The sequence below is a fragment of the Anastrepha ludens genome, chromosome 4 (genome assembly GCF_028408465.1).
Source record: "Anastrepha ludens isolate Willacy chromosome 4, idAnaLude1.1, whole genome shotgun sequence".
Taxonomy (NCBI): Eukaryota; Metazoa; Arthropoda; class Insecta; order Diptera; family Tephritidae; genus Anastrepha; species Anastrepha ludens.
The window spans coordinates 124,831,889-124,847,785 of NC_071500.1; the positions used below are offsets into that span (position 1 = coordinate 124,831,889).

The following is a 15,897-nucleotide window of genomic DNA, read 5'->3' on the forward strand; positions in this document are numbered from 1 at the left end:
GTTTCCTAGCAACATGCTGCATATGTATGTGTGTATTTACACCACCTTTATATGCGCACGGAGTACGTATGTATGTATGTATGTAAATAAAAAGAGCGGAGACAATGTATTGTCGTGACATATGCCCTGCAAACCTACTCTTATGGCTACGCGTACCAACTTATGCTTATGTGCTTGTGTGTTTGTGTAATATTTGTTAATATACCCTGCAGAGAGAATTTGAGCTTGAGAGACAAAGTTTTGGTAGAGAACTAGTCCGATATCATTAAATGGCATCCATTTTGTTCCACGTGTTGCGAGTAGCGACACCTGTCTTCAGTATGCGATGGTAGGTTGCCTCGAATAACTGTTAATTTTTGATTAGCACAAACTATCCGCTTCTGGCGTTCGCGTGCACAAAACTCGAGCAAAGTAGGGGACATTGAGAGAGTAAATTGACATTCATTTTGAGGGGAAGCTGATAGTCTCTGCTGGTAGCATTTATATTAGCAGCTATTTTCCTGTAGGAAAAGCAATTGATCGAACACAGCTTTTTTATCAAAAGCTCTAATTTAAGGTCAAATAAAATATATATATTTGGATATGGAAGAAGCAAATAAATCTACTTTAGACTCTACGGAATGTATATAGAAAACATACTGTCCCAGCTTGTTCGAATCTTCCAATTTCATTATTTCAATATTGTTGGAATGAATTTCTTTTATTATAACCTGGTAGATGATTTGATGGCATTTATTTATCGAAATATCTAACGAATTCGAAATGAAATCCGGCGTGAGGCAAGAAGGTCAACGCTTTTCTTTAATTTAACACTATTTCATAAATCGATTCAAATATGCGCATACGCTGACGACATTGTGATTCTTGTAAGAAGTAGGGAGGCTCTTCAGAACGTTTTCATGCGACTAGTGCGAGTTATAAGATCAGCGGACCACAAAATAAATGAAGAAAAGGCGAAATACATAAAACGATCCTTTCAAGATAGCCACATCAGAATCGGAGGTTACATTTTTGAGTGCATGCAAGAGTTAAAATACTTAGGCATAGTACTCAGCATAAATAAGGATCCATCCGTATCAATACAAATCGTATTCAGGCAGCTAACAGAGCATACTTTGGCTATATCAAACTTAGAAAGTTTTTGAAGCAAATCCTGAAGCAGAAAGAAGGAGAGGTTGGCCAAGGCGCCGTTGGTTGTAAGACGGTGAAACGATATACGAAAGATGAGAATATAGTGCGAAAGCGGGCTGTCAAAAACAAAAACAAAAAACAAAAAAAGGGAGGCGTATTGTGGAAGAGGCAATGACCAACGCGGGATTGCAAAGCCAATATGATGATGATTTGTTTGACGTAAAACGATTCATGATGACTAGCCAAGCCTTACTGAAGGGGAATGTCAACACAGTTTGTCATTCTCAGCCATCAAACCATAGTTATGGACATCGATAATTATTAGGCAGCTAAAAAACACATCCGATATGTAGTACGAGTATTAAGGGGTCCCGGGGGTCTAGAATTTTCAAAAAAACGATTTTTTTTTTGATATTTCGAAAGTATAGGCTTTTAGGAATATAGTGTCTAATTTTTGTAAGGATATTCCCAGCATTTTTGATTCTACCCGGTATACCCGTTTTAGCAGGTAGAGTCAGATTCGTCACGCGGCCACTCTAAAAACTTTCCACTCAATTATCTCAAAACCACTTTTTTGGGTCTGGTGTTGTTAAAAAAAAACTTTTCAACCCAATCATCTGAAATTTTAATATTAACTTTAAAATGTTGTTCCCAACATCAATGGCTATCGTTCGTCCTAGAATCATATATGTAATGATTTCGTATTTTTTTGACTAAAAAACGAAAAAAACCCTATTTGTCAAAAAAAAAAAAAACGCGCCATTTTGTGAATTTTGTTTTATTCTAGTACGGGACATGGCTACAACCATACTGATCAATATTTTTTTTGGATTTTGTGTTTCAGATTAATAGAAGAGCCAAAATGGACAACACCGTCCAGGTCCAATCTTCAGCGCCAATTGTAAAATTATTAAAATTAAAAAAATAATTTTTTTTTCATTAAAAAATTTAAATATCGCTTTTTATTTTTTTTATTGCAAAAAAAAAAATCCTCAAAATAAATAAGTAAACTAAATTTTCGAGCTCTAGACCACCGGCACCCTTTAAGGGTTAAAAATGTCGAGCTAATGCCACCTTCGAAAAAACAACTCGCTTTCTTGAATTTAGTACTAGTTACGAACTACTAACGAAAAAGTGATACAACAGAACATCTGGCGCTACCATAACACGTTTAATTGTAATTCACCAGATATTTAGTATTAGTAGTACGAACTAGTCACCAACCAGTCCAAATTCGACAGAAGTGCAGTAGTTTCATACTAGTATACGGATACTTTTCCCTGCAGGGATACACTGCCAACTTGCGCGCAACCTTATGACCAACACATACGCATACATATGTATGTACAATTATGTATTTACATATATTTATGTATCATATGCATGTATTAGTTCATTTGTGTGAAATCCATATAAAGTAAAAATAAATATTCTACAACATATATTTATGTAGGTCTATTTGTTAACGCTGTACGATGGAAGCTTAGATCGCGCCAAGCTGCTCAGTGGAAGCGCTAAAATGTACCTCTTTGAAATTTGAGAAAGTCGCGCCAAGAAACACCCAGAGATTTGGCAACTCATAAAGCGCTCAGGCTAAAAATCTCATAATATTTAAAGCTCCGGAAAGTAAAAGGGTATATAGTCAAAGAGTAGAGGAGAGAAGTAACTGAAAGAAAGAGATAGAATAGAATAGATACATAGAGGCAGGTAGACCTGTGAGAATTTCCCAGGTAAATCTGAAAATATCCGCCAGTTTGAGAGAACGAATTTTACTCATTTTAATGACATCGGAAATAAAAATTCGGAGCCTCACTCTGGCAAAGGCAGGACATTCACAGAGAAAATGCTCAGTGCTATACGTTTCTTCTAAGTAAGACAGGCAAATTGGATGCTCAATGATTCCAATGGTGGCCATATGCTGACCTCATGAATAGTAACCGAACGTCTTTTTAACCAAGTTTTAGAAGAAAATTCAACAATTTTCTATTCGGACTTGCCACAAAACACTTTGCAGTTCTGCAGTGTTCTAGACAAGACCACCGCTATTTATGTAAATTGCATACATAATCGCTGATCCAATTCATGATTCCTGCAGAACTGATTCCGATTTTTGGCTCAAGTTCCTGTGGGGTAACCGCTGCTCCACAGTTGGTCGATTCATCGGAAATTTCATTTCTTTGAACATCGCGGTGTTCTGGAACCCATATAAGTACAAGTTTATTTCGCCTTGTAACAGAACTAAGCTTCTTCTTACATTCTTGAACAAACTTTCAGGTTTTCTTTGCGTTCTCCAGGGCCTTCAGTGCAGCCTGACTGTCGCTAAAGACTCCACTCTGTTGCATGCTCTATCTTCTCCCAATTATTCATTCGGCTAGTTTTAGAATGGTAAAAATTTCCGACTGGAAAACAATTGTTATTCCTTCCATGGCGTAATGATATTCGTTTAAGTACCACCCGGCTTCGGAAACTATTTAATTCATGAACCCATCGGTAAAGAAAATATTCGTAAAATTTGAATGCACTCATGCAATGCAATACCGAATGAACATTTAATTTACAGCGGCCTCGGTTGTGGATTCGAATTCCACGTAAGCCACGGTCCTCGCACTTTACCAAATTTACCTACTTTCCCTGTTTCTAAAAAAAACAAAACCAAAAAAAAAATTCATTTCTCAACCCCAAAAACTTATCCTTGCCATCCTTACTCCCGCACATTAGTCAGCGCATTAGTTGCTTTGTGGCTGCTAGAACAAGCAAAAGCAAAGAAAAAGACACAGTTCCACATTGTACCAGTCGCGCCAGCAAGAGGAAGCGGGCAACCGCGGTAATAGCGTAGACACACCAAAATTTAGCGAAGTCCTCAACCATCTGTGCTATCCTTCTGTTAGAAAAATGTGAAACACAGATGGCACTCCAAGCAGTAAGAGGGCGTTGTTCCTAAACAACGACAGGTGGGCATTCCCACTATTTAGGACTGGGAACGGCAGGCCAATCATCTACCCTGTCAGAAATCAAAATAGATTAACGAAACCAACGCAAGAATGAGTGTCTTGTCGAGACCTTATGCTCCCGAGAGGAGTAAACAAGGAAAACAAAAAAATTTATTTACATAGCTTGATTTTATACTGAATCACTTTATTTCAATCATTCTTAAATCATTCAATGTTTTTCTGAAATCTGTGGTTAATCACTCACCGAACCGCCAAATTTCTGTTAATCATGAATTAGTGGCTCGTTCGGCAAACTTTTGACGAATACTAAATAATTTGTGCCTGCTGATGTAACCTCATCAGTTGCATACCCCTTTAACCCCTTGAGTGGAAATGACGCCTCGCCCGACAGGATATTCTGGACTAAACTCGAATTTGACGGGCGTCGCCCGCAGTATATTTTCATGCTTAAAATTATATGAATTTCTTTAAACTTGTAAAAATAAGAAATATTTTTATTGTGGCACATGGTCTTTTTTATAATCTAGCTAAATTGACCTTAATATAGATAACGGTTTTAAGAGTTGTTCCGAATTGTTCCGTGTAGAAAAGGAGTTTTAATTTTTTTTATTAAATCCAATTCGTATAAAATAATCCTAAAAATGTCTGAAATAATTGAAAATTTATTATACGAAAGTGACAATTCTGAATGTGAAATATATGAGAAAGACACATAAGAACAATTGGAATGTGAAAGGGATAATTCATGTGAAAGTGAAAGGATGCGAATAGCGAAGATAGTAGTGTAGATCCCAGCTTTAGAAAACGTGCAAAACGCCTAAGAAGCTACAATGATGAAGTTGATAATGATTCAAGCACTTTATCGTACGAATGGATCTGGGAAGATAAAGACAATATTCCCGAAATAACTGAGTTTACAGAAGTTCCAGGTACAAATTCGTGCTTTTTACGTAAACTAGTAAAGATGATTTTTGAAATGTTAGTAAAATAAACTAATTTGTATGCAGAACAGGTCAAAAGCTGTGAACCCCATAATAAAAAAAAAAAAATGATCAAAGAATGCTTTCCTGTAACTTCCTATGAGATGATGATGGCTGCAATGGAACTGGTCAAAAAGATCTATTATACACACTCCGATATTTGGGGAAACAATGCCTTTCAGAAGATATTTGGCTATTTCTCATTTTCTGCATTTTATTAATAATAGAGAGGCAGACGGCAATGACAGAGTAAGGAAAGTACGAACAGTAGTAACTTATTTGAATGATAGATTCCGACAACTTTATACATCAAAATGTGATATAACTATTAATGAATCTCTTATGAAATACAAGGACGTTTGAGTTTTATCCAGTTCAATCCTTCTAAAAGAGCTCGATTTGGAGTAAAATATTACAAAATATGCGAATCAGAATCAGGATTCTGTTTAGGTTTTACGATTTATGTTGGTCAGGATAAGTGTAGTACCAGCAGAAAGTCTGCTTCCGAAAATATAGTAATGGAAATGATGAAGCCATTTCTGGGAAAAGGATACAAATTATTTCTCGATAATTGGTATTTGTCTCCAAGTTTGTTCTTGAATTTACAGCAAAATGGGACAAACGCTATGGGAACTGTTAGAAAATGCAGGAAAATTGGCATGGGACTTATTTAACTAAAGCTTAAAAAAATGAATTTCAAAGGCGCTCATCTCGCGGTTTACTGTAATTGAGATGGCGCAACAAAAACGATATCCACATCCTTAGTACAAAGCACACTAACGTTAATATGACAAGCACGAGGAAAAAAGATATAACAAAGGCGGTAGTGTAGAGAATGCTATAAAACCAGAGTTAGTCATCGAGTATAATAAGGGAATGGGCGGCGTGGATAAAATGGGCCAGTTGTTGGCATGTTTTCCTATTACACGAAAGTTCATGAAAGGATACAAAATAATCTTTTTCTATATGATTGATGTTGCACTTTATAATGCTCGTGTCTTGCATTCCAAAATCCACGGCAGAAAGCAACGATTTACGACTTTTCGCCTTGATATTGCGGAGCAATTATTAGCAAAAGTAATATTACCAAATTACAATACACGAGGGCAGGTTAGGAATTGGGGGCCATTTTCCAGAACGCCTTCCTCTAAGTAATAACAAACAAAATCCTTCAAAAAGTTGTCATGTTTGCGCCAAACACAAAAATCGAAGTGATCGATGTAAAATGGCTTTACATTTACCAGATTGCTTCGAAAAGTATCACACACTTCAGGATTATTAGTTGTAGTTAATTTCCATAAAAGAGAAACAATATTGTATTATTACATTAATGAATTTAAATATTTTGTTTTTCTGTGTATATAAAGAATTTTCTTTGTTTCATCTTAATTTCATTATTACTTAAAGTCGTTATTTTTCAATTTTTATTTAATATTATCATTACTTAATAAACCTGTTGTATTAAAAATGAAATAGTTTTTACTTTTATATAAATAGATTAAAAACAACAAAACTGCTTAAGTTTTATTTCATGATAATTCCACTCATAGAATTGCGCTAAATTTAATTGTCTGCACGCGTACTATTCTTCGAGATTTAATAGTAAGGCAAGGGGTTAAGAAGCTCTCAATCTGCTTATTTTGCTTAGCCTACGCAAATGTGAGTGCCACCCTAATGTGCATATTTTTGTTTTATTTTCATTCTGGGTCAAGAACGATGGAAAAGCGCGAATCTCTGATAGCGTAGAATGAGCGGCACAATGCACAGCATTCTTTTTTGTAAGTTTCCTTCGCTGCACATTTCACAGCTGGTTATTTGTTTTAATTAATCTGGATTTTAGCGGTATGAAAGTGCTGCTTTGTTGAGAGCATTTTCATATGTGCATATTTTTGTAAAATGGTGATTGTTATTTGGTTTTATCACTTCTTGGTTTTTAAATTACGATCACACATGCACATTAGGGTGGGTCTAGTTTTTTATAAAATTTTAAGTATATCCAAAAGTTTGTTTAAAAGTCACATCGAGCTTAAGGCATCATGAATTAGTTTTTAATAAAAAGTTGTCGGATTTTTCAATTATACAACTGACTTGCGTTTAATATTTTTTAACTATAAAACTGATTTACGCTTAATATTTTTCAACAACTATATTTTTTTCTACCTTGTCAAAATGAAATGTGCGCAATTTAAATTTTTTTAATATAAATTGCTTTTTAAGTGAAATATCGGGTGTTTTTTTTGCTGCGTGAGAGGTATCGATATCGATAACTAAGCTTTGAGACTGCAGAATGGCAAACTGTGTTGACATTTCTATTCAGTTTTTAGTTTTTTCAATTTAGTTTTTGCTTTAAAATATTAATTGCTTCTTAAGTGAAATATCGGGTATTTTTTTACTGTGTGAGAACTATCGATATCGATGACAGCTGCGAATGGCAAACTGTATTGGCATTTCCATTCCGAAAAGCTTGGCAAGCCATCATGAATCATTTAATGCCAGAACACCACTTCTGAACTGTGGAAATTTTCTTGAACAAACAATCTCTTTTAACGAAGCGTTGAAGAAGAGCCCGAAATATCGATTCATCATCATTCTCAGCTTGTTGGCCTTTGCCGCTCGACTGCGCGGAAAATTTCACGTTTTTTCCTCGACAAGACTCTTCCAAGAGTAAGCCAAAACTTTGGCTTGGGTGCCTATAAAATACAGCTCGTGCAAGAATTGAAGTCAAATGACCCACGTTTACGTCGTATTTTTGCTGCTTGAGCTCATTTAGATTAATGATTAAAATATAATGGAGAAAGAAGTCAAAAAGTGGACTAATCGAATGGACAAACTCGTAGCACCGGCGGGCATATGCCGGATATTCAAAATTCATATTAAAAAATTAAATGCATGAAATTATCTACCACATTATGATTAAAAAAAAAATCATTCCAAAAATTTTCCTGTTTTGTATTATAATTTGATGTTCTTAAGCTCCTAGAAAAACACCCGATATATGATAATTATGTATTAGACTTAAATATACTTGATGATATTTTAAATTTTATGGGCCCGTAATATTAGAATGGTAATCAAAAATCCAAGCGAAGTTACTCAATATTAAAGTACAATATTATATTTAGGCCAGACCGATAGCCTCTACTGCTCGTTGCCTAGATTTTTAAATATGATTATTTATAATTATATTTCAAATAAATAAATAGAATTTATATTTATGAAATCTTTTAAATTGCATTTTAAATAATTTAAAAGGTTAGCTGTAGTCAGAGGCCCGAAAAAATGATGATTTTCAATAATTTATGCTAGTCAATTGCTTTATTCTACAAAAATAAAAACATAGCATTAATAAATCATATTTCGACTTGACTTCAGTAAATTTTCAAAAAAAAAAAATATTAATTGTAAAAGTTATCGCTGTTTGTGTGGAGCCCGTTTCTCCAGAAGCCCCTTGCGGTGATCATCATAAGTCCTTGGAGATTCAACTAAAATCAATCGGACAAGAGAAATTGGTTTTATTAATAGATAATCTTATGCCTCATCTAAGCTTTTTTTTCAAAATTAACAGGCTGCCATCTCAGAAAATATTTTTCAGATTTTCGAGAAAAAACCGACAAATAATTGTTTAAAAAAATCGAAATTTTGCAAAAAAGAACCTTCGATCAGGATGAGTTTTTTATGTTTTTCAAAAGCAATATACATTTTATTGAAATCTACTAAGCGGGTTTTATGTTACAGTGATCACCAGTTCAAAAAACATAGCTTTTAGAAAAACGCATATAAAATTTTGCTCTCGAGCTCCGAAGCCCTCGAGCGCCCTTTGTTAAGTGTTGAATAACGCAAAAGGTATTTGTCGGATTCACTTCAAATTTTCACACAATATTTTTAAGATATTATACTTTAAGGAAATGCAAATAAAAAGAATCCAATTTTTTGAAAATTCTGACTACACCAAATCCCTTAAGTATTTATTTCAATATAATTTTATTCATATAAAATCCATCATTTTGAGACGTGCAATTTTTTACTCAGATGTATATTTTGTTTTTGGAACAACCTAATGATAGCATTCATGCATTCAAATTAAATTTTGCTAGCAATCAGAATCATTTAATTCTATTTATTTTCGATATTTATTGCGACTTGGCGGGAGGTGTGAAGATGCAAAGAAAAAGTGCTACCCAAACTCAATACAGATGGACGTGAAATGTAGAGGAGACTTCAAAAAGCTCGAAATTTTAGCGCTTGCGGGATTGACATAGATGTATTGATTGAACCAGCGGCATAATTCAGTGAAACAGAAATAAGCAACAAATCTTTGCGTTATTTATTTTGTTATTTCGCTCCATCAACTGCCTCTCATCCAAAAGGCAGAAATGCCCACAAATCTGCATACGGCAATTGAAGAATTTCTCTTTACATTTCAAGGTTGACGATGAGAGTGGTCTTAATATCAGTTCCCAAGTAGTTTGATATTCATGCCACCGATGATGGTCTTGGAGCTGATTCCTGAACAGTCAAATGTGGTAGTATTTAGAATGCTAAGACCTATCACTCCAGCAGCACTGCCCAAAATTGTATGCGGAATGTTTTATGCTCCATTACAAACTCGATCCCGGTGTTTGGCCTAATCCTATCAAAATTGAATGCTCAGCGCTAGAATATGAAACTATATTTCCATTGTTAAGTACATTAAGTGAGGCAAATATTTACATTCGCCTGCATTTATTTGGAATTAAATAATAAATATTGCAACAGTTGTTATAATTTATTTGATGTGTTCCTTATTTGTTTATATTTCCCATGCTTTAAAGAGTTTCGCATGAATTCAAATTTCGAGTAAATTTAAAATTTTCGCGTGAACAGCAACATCCATTTGTTCTCCCTTTAGGCTGTGTTTACATATTCATTTTTGTGTACACGTGCACCGGAAATTTGAAGTATACTGGCTAATTGGATCTAGACATACTTACGAGAATTTAGCTTTAATCGCCCCGACTGTCTCGTTTGACAAATTTGCCTAAACATGTCTAGTTTTGTATTTAGCTTCCATTGCGTTTTTGTTTTAATAATATACTTAAACCAATATTTTCCTAAATTATTATCTGCATACAGGTACATATGTACAGGGTGAACGATATGAATATATATTTTCCGATAGGGTGATTAATTTGATGCCACCTTTTATATTAAACGTCTATTTTAAAGAGTGGATGATATTTTCGACTGTTTTTCATACGGAAGTAGTTGGAAACGATTTTTGTATTAGGCGCCATTAGGTTAGACTTGCCGATTTCGGGCAAATATGCTTTGGATATGAAAAACAAACCTCTTCACGTTGATGATCACCGCCGGTGTTTCAAATAATATAGCTTGAAAGTAGATAATCCAGTCTCTCAATGAGGAAGGTGGCTTTCTCTCTAGCGGATTGATATCCTTATAATCAACTGCTATCTCCACCACTCGAGAAATACAATTGACGGGCTAATGTAAGAAGGCACTTTCTGTGCATCTGGCCGGCCTTCGGCTCGAATCACGCTTGAAGTCTTTGGCACTGTTGTGCTAAGAAGCGACCACCTTGGCTCCTTGGCACCACAGGATCTACTCAGATTTCTTCGGAGGTCGAGTAGATTTAAAGAAAATTCAGAAGGGAGCCCAAGTGCAGTACAACAATGGACTTAATTGTGTATGAGTGCTGTAATGCTAGTCTATTCCGACAAAGAGAAAAAAAGTAAAAAAAAAGAACGCACTTAGGCTTAATGACGTCTGCTACAAATGCCAAGTATTGTTGGATTTATGGTTGGAGAGAAACCACGTCGTCACGCTCGTCTGACGAACATCTCACCGCAATCCGCATCAAGGCGAAATAATTCAATATATTGTTAATTTTCTTTTACATTCCGAAGGACGAGAAAAGGGATCAACAATCACTTTAAAAATTTTGCTTGGCAACTACAACGAAAGCGTAGGCTTGCAGAGAATGGAGTTTTGATCCAACTGTACCAAAATTAAGCATTCATAGACTGAAACCGGCTTCTTCGCTATTCGAGGCTCATCCCTGCACTCAAGGAACACTGCTCAACGAGGCGACATGTTTTTGCAAAGGGGACTTATTTCTTGCTCGCTGAATAAAAAACTTGTGCATCCATTATCTATACTATAAAACTGAATGTCTGGGGCCGCAGGTTAAAGCTAGTAATAATATTATATAAAAAAGGAAGAAAATATCAGTAGGATAGATAAACTTTATATTCGACGGAATACGTACGTTCCCACGGCAGTCAGTTCTACGTTAGCGGAACGACCCGGATTTATATTCGGCTATGGACTGTCACTCTAGCAGCATTCGCCGTACATGTATGGTGAATGTTTATGCCTCTACAACAACAACAACAACGACAACGGAATACATATGTATGTATGTATGTCTCTTCGAAGAGCTTGTGACGTTGCCCCACAGTAAAACTGCGCCATTCATTTACGCGGCTTACAGAAGGTTATAGCCTCTGATGAATTCTTGTAAAAAAATTAACGGCGACTTGCTATTTTTGGGCAAATATATCTCAGCCTAATGGATTTTCCGTGTGCTCTACCTAACCTCACAATGGACCCATTTCGTGGTCTCTAAGTGGCATCGTTGTCTATATGTGCGATGCGTCTGCCAAACCTAACCCATATCGGATGTAATGTGAGAAAGTGGGAAGCCTGCCCGCAGTGAATTGGTTGAACCATGTCCCTATTCATGATTAAGCACCTAATTTTGCAGCAGTTAACGTCTTGATTTACTTCAGAAATTGCATTATCATTGCAGTAACTGTGATAGGGAATTTTTCTTGTCAATAAGCGTCCCTTTGAAGATAGAACTGTCAAAACGCAATTCACTCTATTTTTTCTTATAAATTATTTTATTTTTAGTAATTCCATTTAAATATATACTTCATGCGCTGGGTTTTTTTATCTCCACCGCACTTCATATTTTTTATAATTTCTTATCTTTCAAGTAGGTCTTGTGATTTCAGTCCGGTAGCAACTAAGTGAAGCTGGCGCGAACTGGAACTAATTTGTGGAATTAAACGCTATTTCCGACTAGGAAATCTGCTGTATGTATGTTTTGTTTATATATCTACGAGTATATATATATATATATATTACATATATATTTGTACAAAAATAGGAAGGAAAATTTGTAAGTTGTTTAATATTCAGCCAATATATGACTTACAGGTAAGGAAATTAGCTGATTAAAGTTGGAGCAAAATATTTTTTTTATAAAACAAAATGTATAAAACAATGGAAAAAAATATTTAATACAATAATAAAAAATTTAAATGATAAAAAAAATAATTTAAAAAAAATTTTTTAAAACTTAAATTGATAAAAAAAATTGTAGTAAAAAACAAATGATTAATAAAATAAATGTATAAAAAATTTATAAAAAAATGTATACAAAAATTTATAAAAAAATCTATAAAAATATGTTTAATACAAAAATAAAAAATTAAATTGATAAAAAAAGTTTTAATTTAAAAAAGGGTAATAAAAAAATTAAACAAAAATTAAATTGATAAAAAAATTTATAAAAACAAAATTTATAAATAAATCTATAAATATATTTTTTTTTATTTTGTTATTAAACTTTTTTTTCATTAAATTATTATAAATTAAAAATAAAATTCAATTTTACAAAATTTGTAAAAGTCGGATTTTCCTGCTTAGGGCATTCAGACGATGCCTGTGGAAGTGGTAGATGCTAAAATATAATGGAATAAAAGATGGCGCAGATTTTATCTGGGGAAAAAATGAGCGTAACTGCGCCATGACGTAGTTCTAGACGAAGTGTGTGAGAGAACCAAGGGGAGCGTGTCAAAGTAGTGAAGTTTTGGAAGACTTAAGAAGATATTAGAAAAAATAACAAACAAGAAAAACGTTACTTGTACACAAAAAATGTAAAAAAACGCAACATTTATTACGTTATTATGCCGGCTCCACAACTGATTCTGTCAAATTCACTGTGCGTCGAGCGTCTTCTGTATTCTCTCAACCGCGATAGATTCAAGGGCTGTCAAAATTATCCAGTCACTTAATTTCCAAAAATTCGCTCTCAAAGAGAAAAACATCAAAAAAAGTACATGAACGCAAATCGAGTAATAATTTGCAAGTTTTACCAACAGCTGATTTAATTGTTGGCGGAAAAATCACAGAAAGTACAATACATTTTTTTCTCAGCTGAGCTTTAAAAAAAAAATAAAAAAAATAAATAAGTAAAGCATATAAAATGCAAAGCAATGAGCTTAGCATCACATGTTTTTATTTTGTCCACAATAATTTGTTCCATTTCATCATCGCTGTCAGATGAGGAACATTCCTTTAGATTTGTATTGTTGGGGCAACTCAGCTTTCTTCAAATTTTTCTTGCTTCCGTCTAAGTATGCATGTGTGTATATGAGTACATTTCCAAATTAGTTAATAACCAAGAAGTGCAATCATAAAACACAAAAGATACCTTGAATGCTTTCGATTTGTATTTCAGAAACTGCAGCAACGGCGACTGGAGAAGTACCTCTTTATCGTTGGCCGATTCCTATTTAGGTATTATATGGCTTCAAATAAACTTTATAAGTTTTATCTGAAATATATTTAATTACATTCTCCATTTTAATCGGCATTTTTATTTGAGCTTAGAACTTTCACTCAACTTGCAAATTTTAATTCGTGTTTACTTTTACTTTGCGATCAGCTGTTTTTCTCACTTACAAATTCATTATAAAAATTCATCGAGTACGAGCTTGCAGCTTCCCCTCAAAATGAAATGTTAGTTTGCTCTCTCACTTTCCCCTACTTTGCAAATTTATTGGATATACGAACACCACAACTTGAAAATTTGTAACAATTGCTACAAATTATTTGCTTCATGAACAGACCTACTAATACAAGGAAGCTGATACATAGTGTGTGAGTCCAATAAAAACTTGTAGAAAGAAAATTAAAAAAAAAAACAATACTCTGCTGGAAAATCCAATTAACAGCATTTGAGACGTCAATAGAAAAGTAAAAATAAATAAGGAAATAAAAAAAAAATTGAGTTTATTAGATACATATGAAAAAATATTTATATTGATTAAATATTCACACTTTCAATGAAATGGTAAGTCAATATTTTGCAGGGCATAATGTGCCGTAACCACACTTAAGCCTATCCAGACTCTCGTTACACATACATATGTATGTAATGGATGTGCGCTGTTCCTTTTGTTCTCTAAAAGCGTTTTTAAGCAGAATGAGTGTTGGTAGAATATGCCATATGTAAGGTTTGATAGTAAATAATTTCGTAAAAGTTTTGCAGGTATTGCGCATACTCGGAACTTCCCGGAAACTATTCGCCAAAAGTTTGTTTATTGTGGCTAAAATTCAGAAAGAGCTCATCTACTAGCTACCAATTGGTTTCCCTGCTGGGTATACATACTCGAAGATATGTCTATGTATACTTACATACATATGCATGTAAATATGTGAAGTGATTTCAGTTACATATATTGTGCCATTTGTACTATATTAAAATTTTGGGGATTTCCATGAATTTTTCGTGAATCACACGCAATTTTTACGCTTTAATGCCATTTTCTTTCAGTGAGTTTGGTTTCTTTTAAAATAATTAATACGTGCGAATAACCACTTAGTATTTGGATTTCTTCGTAATCACTTAACATAAAATATCACTTTTTAGTCTTTGCCTTTTTGTCTTTACGCATCAATATTGCCAGCTGATAGGTAATTTGCGGTTACCGCGTGATTTGCCGGTTTTGGTATACAAAAAAAAAACGTGTCAACGATTTTCACTTGTTTTTGTGGTCGATTTTCGTAAACAACCCAACGGCGTCTCACAGACAAATACAACCATCATAACACAAAATTCACAAATACAACACAAACACAAATGTCGAGAATCAAAACAAAATACTGACAATGCGGGGTTTGACCCCCTTTTGACCACTTTTTACCCGCGCCAGGTGTGTTTCACTCAACGTCAACACATTCAAAGACGTCCAAACATGTTTCGTGTGCGAATCGTTTTCACCAACAACTATTTGTTCAAAGTAGGGGTAATAGACAGCAGCAGCAGCAGCAGCAGCAGCAGCAGCAACAACCACAAAAACACTTTTAGTTTAGTCGGAGATGGCGAACAGTGCGGTAGGATTATTTTTGGGCCTCACGCACTATTGTTGACTCGCAGCAACAAATATAATATTTAGGATGCATATCACGAATAAAACCTACCGATCGGATGCTAGATCAAACTACAATGACCAGCGCGTTAATATGCAAAGTATAGCAAAAAATTAAATCGAGCGGCTAACGTGAAAGAGAAGCGCGTTCCTTCACTCGTTTGCTTATAATGTTTGCAACAATTAACTGTGTCGCTGGCAATTTCAGCCAACTTATTTTATTTTATTTAGATGGTGATCGGCGGCGTCAGCGAAGGTAAAGACGGTGGCGGCGACAGACGTGTAGCGACAACGCATAGAAACAGAAAAAGAATAAATAAAATTAAAAAAAATTCCAATCAAAACAAACAAAGATGAACAACAGACGCACCGAAGGCAAAGAAACGAGCCGCAATCAGAGACACAGGGAAATACTGGAATGAGAATTGCGAAATGAACTGAAGTGGTGAGATAAACGAAGACGAACATGTGCAGATAGCGGCAATGAGTGCGCGCGGCGGAAGAAGCAAGTGAATTACAAAAGGGGAGGCGGTTGGGTGGTGGGCTGGTTGTGGGTTGACGGTGGAGAGCGCAAGAAAACACAAATAAAATAAAATGGAATCAGATCAAATCTAT

General features: G+C 34.7%; 1 protein-coding gene across 3 annotated transcripts in view; it reads right to left on the minus strand.

Moving 5' to 3' along the window:
• Window positions 1-15,426, minus strand: part of LOC128861049 (uncharacterized) — a 59,441-nt gene extending 44,015 nt beyond the window's left edge. The window contains exon 1 of one of the 3 annotated variants that reach the window (XM_054098934.1): window positions 15,335-15,426. The gene's annotated coding sequence lies outside the window, so the exon portion shown is untranslated. Of the gene's footprint in view, window positions 1-15,057; window positions 15,148-15,274 lie in introns of those variants that run through there. The other 2 variants (XM_054098935.1, XM_054098936.1) reach the window with 2 other exon arrangements.
• Between the last annotated feature and the right edge of the window lie 471 nt (window positions 15,427-15,897).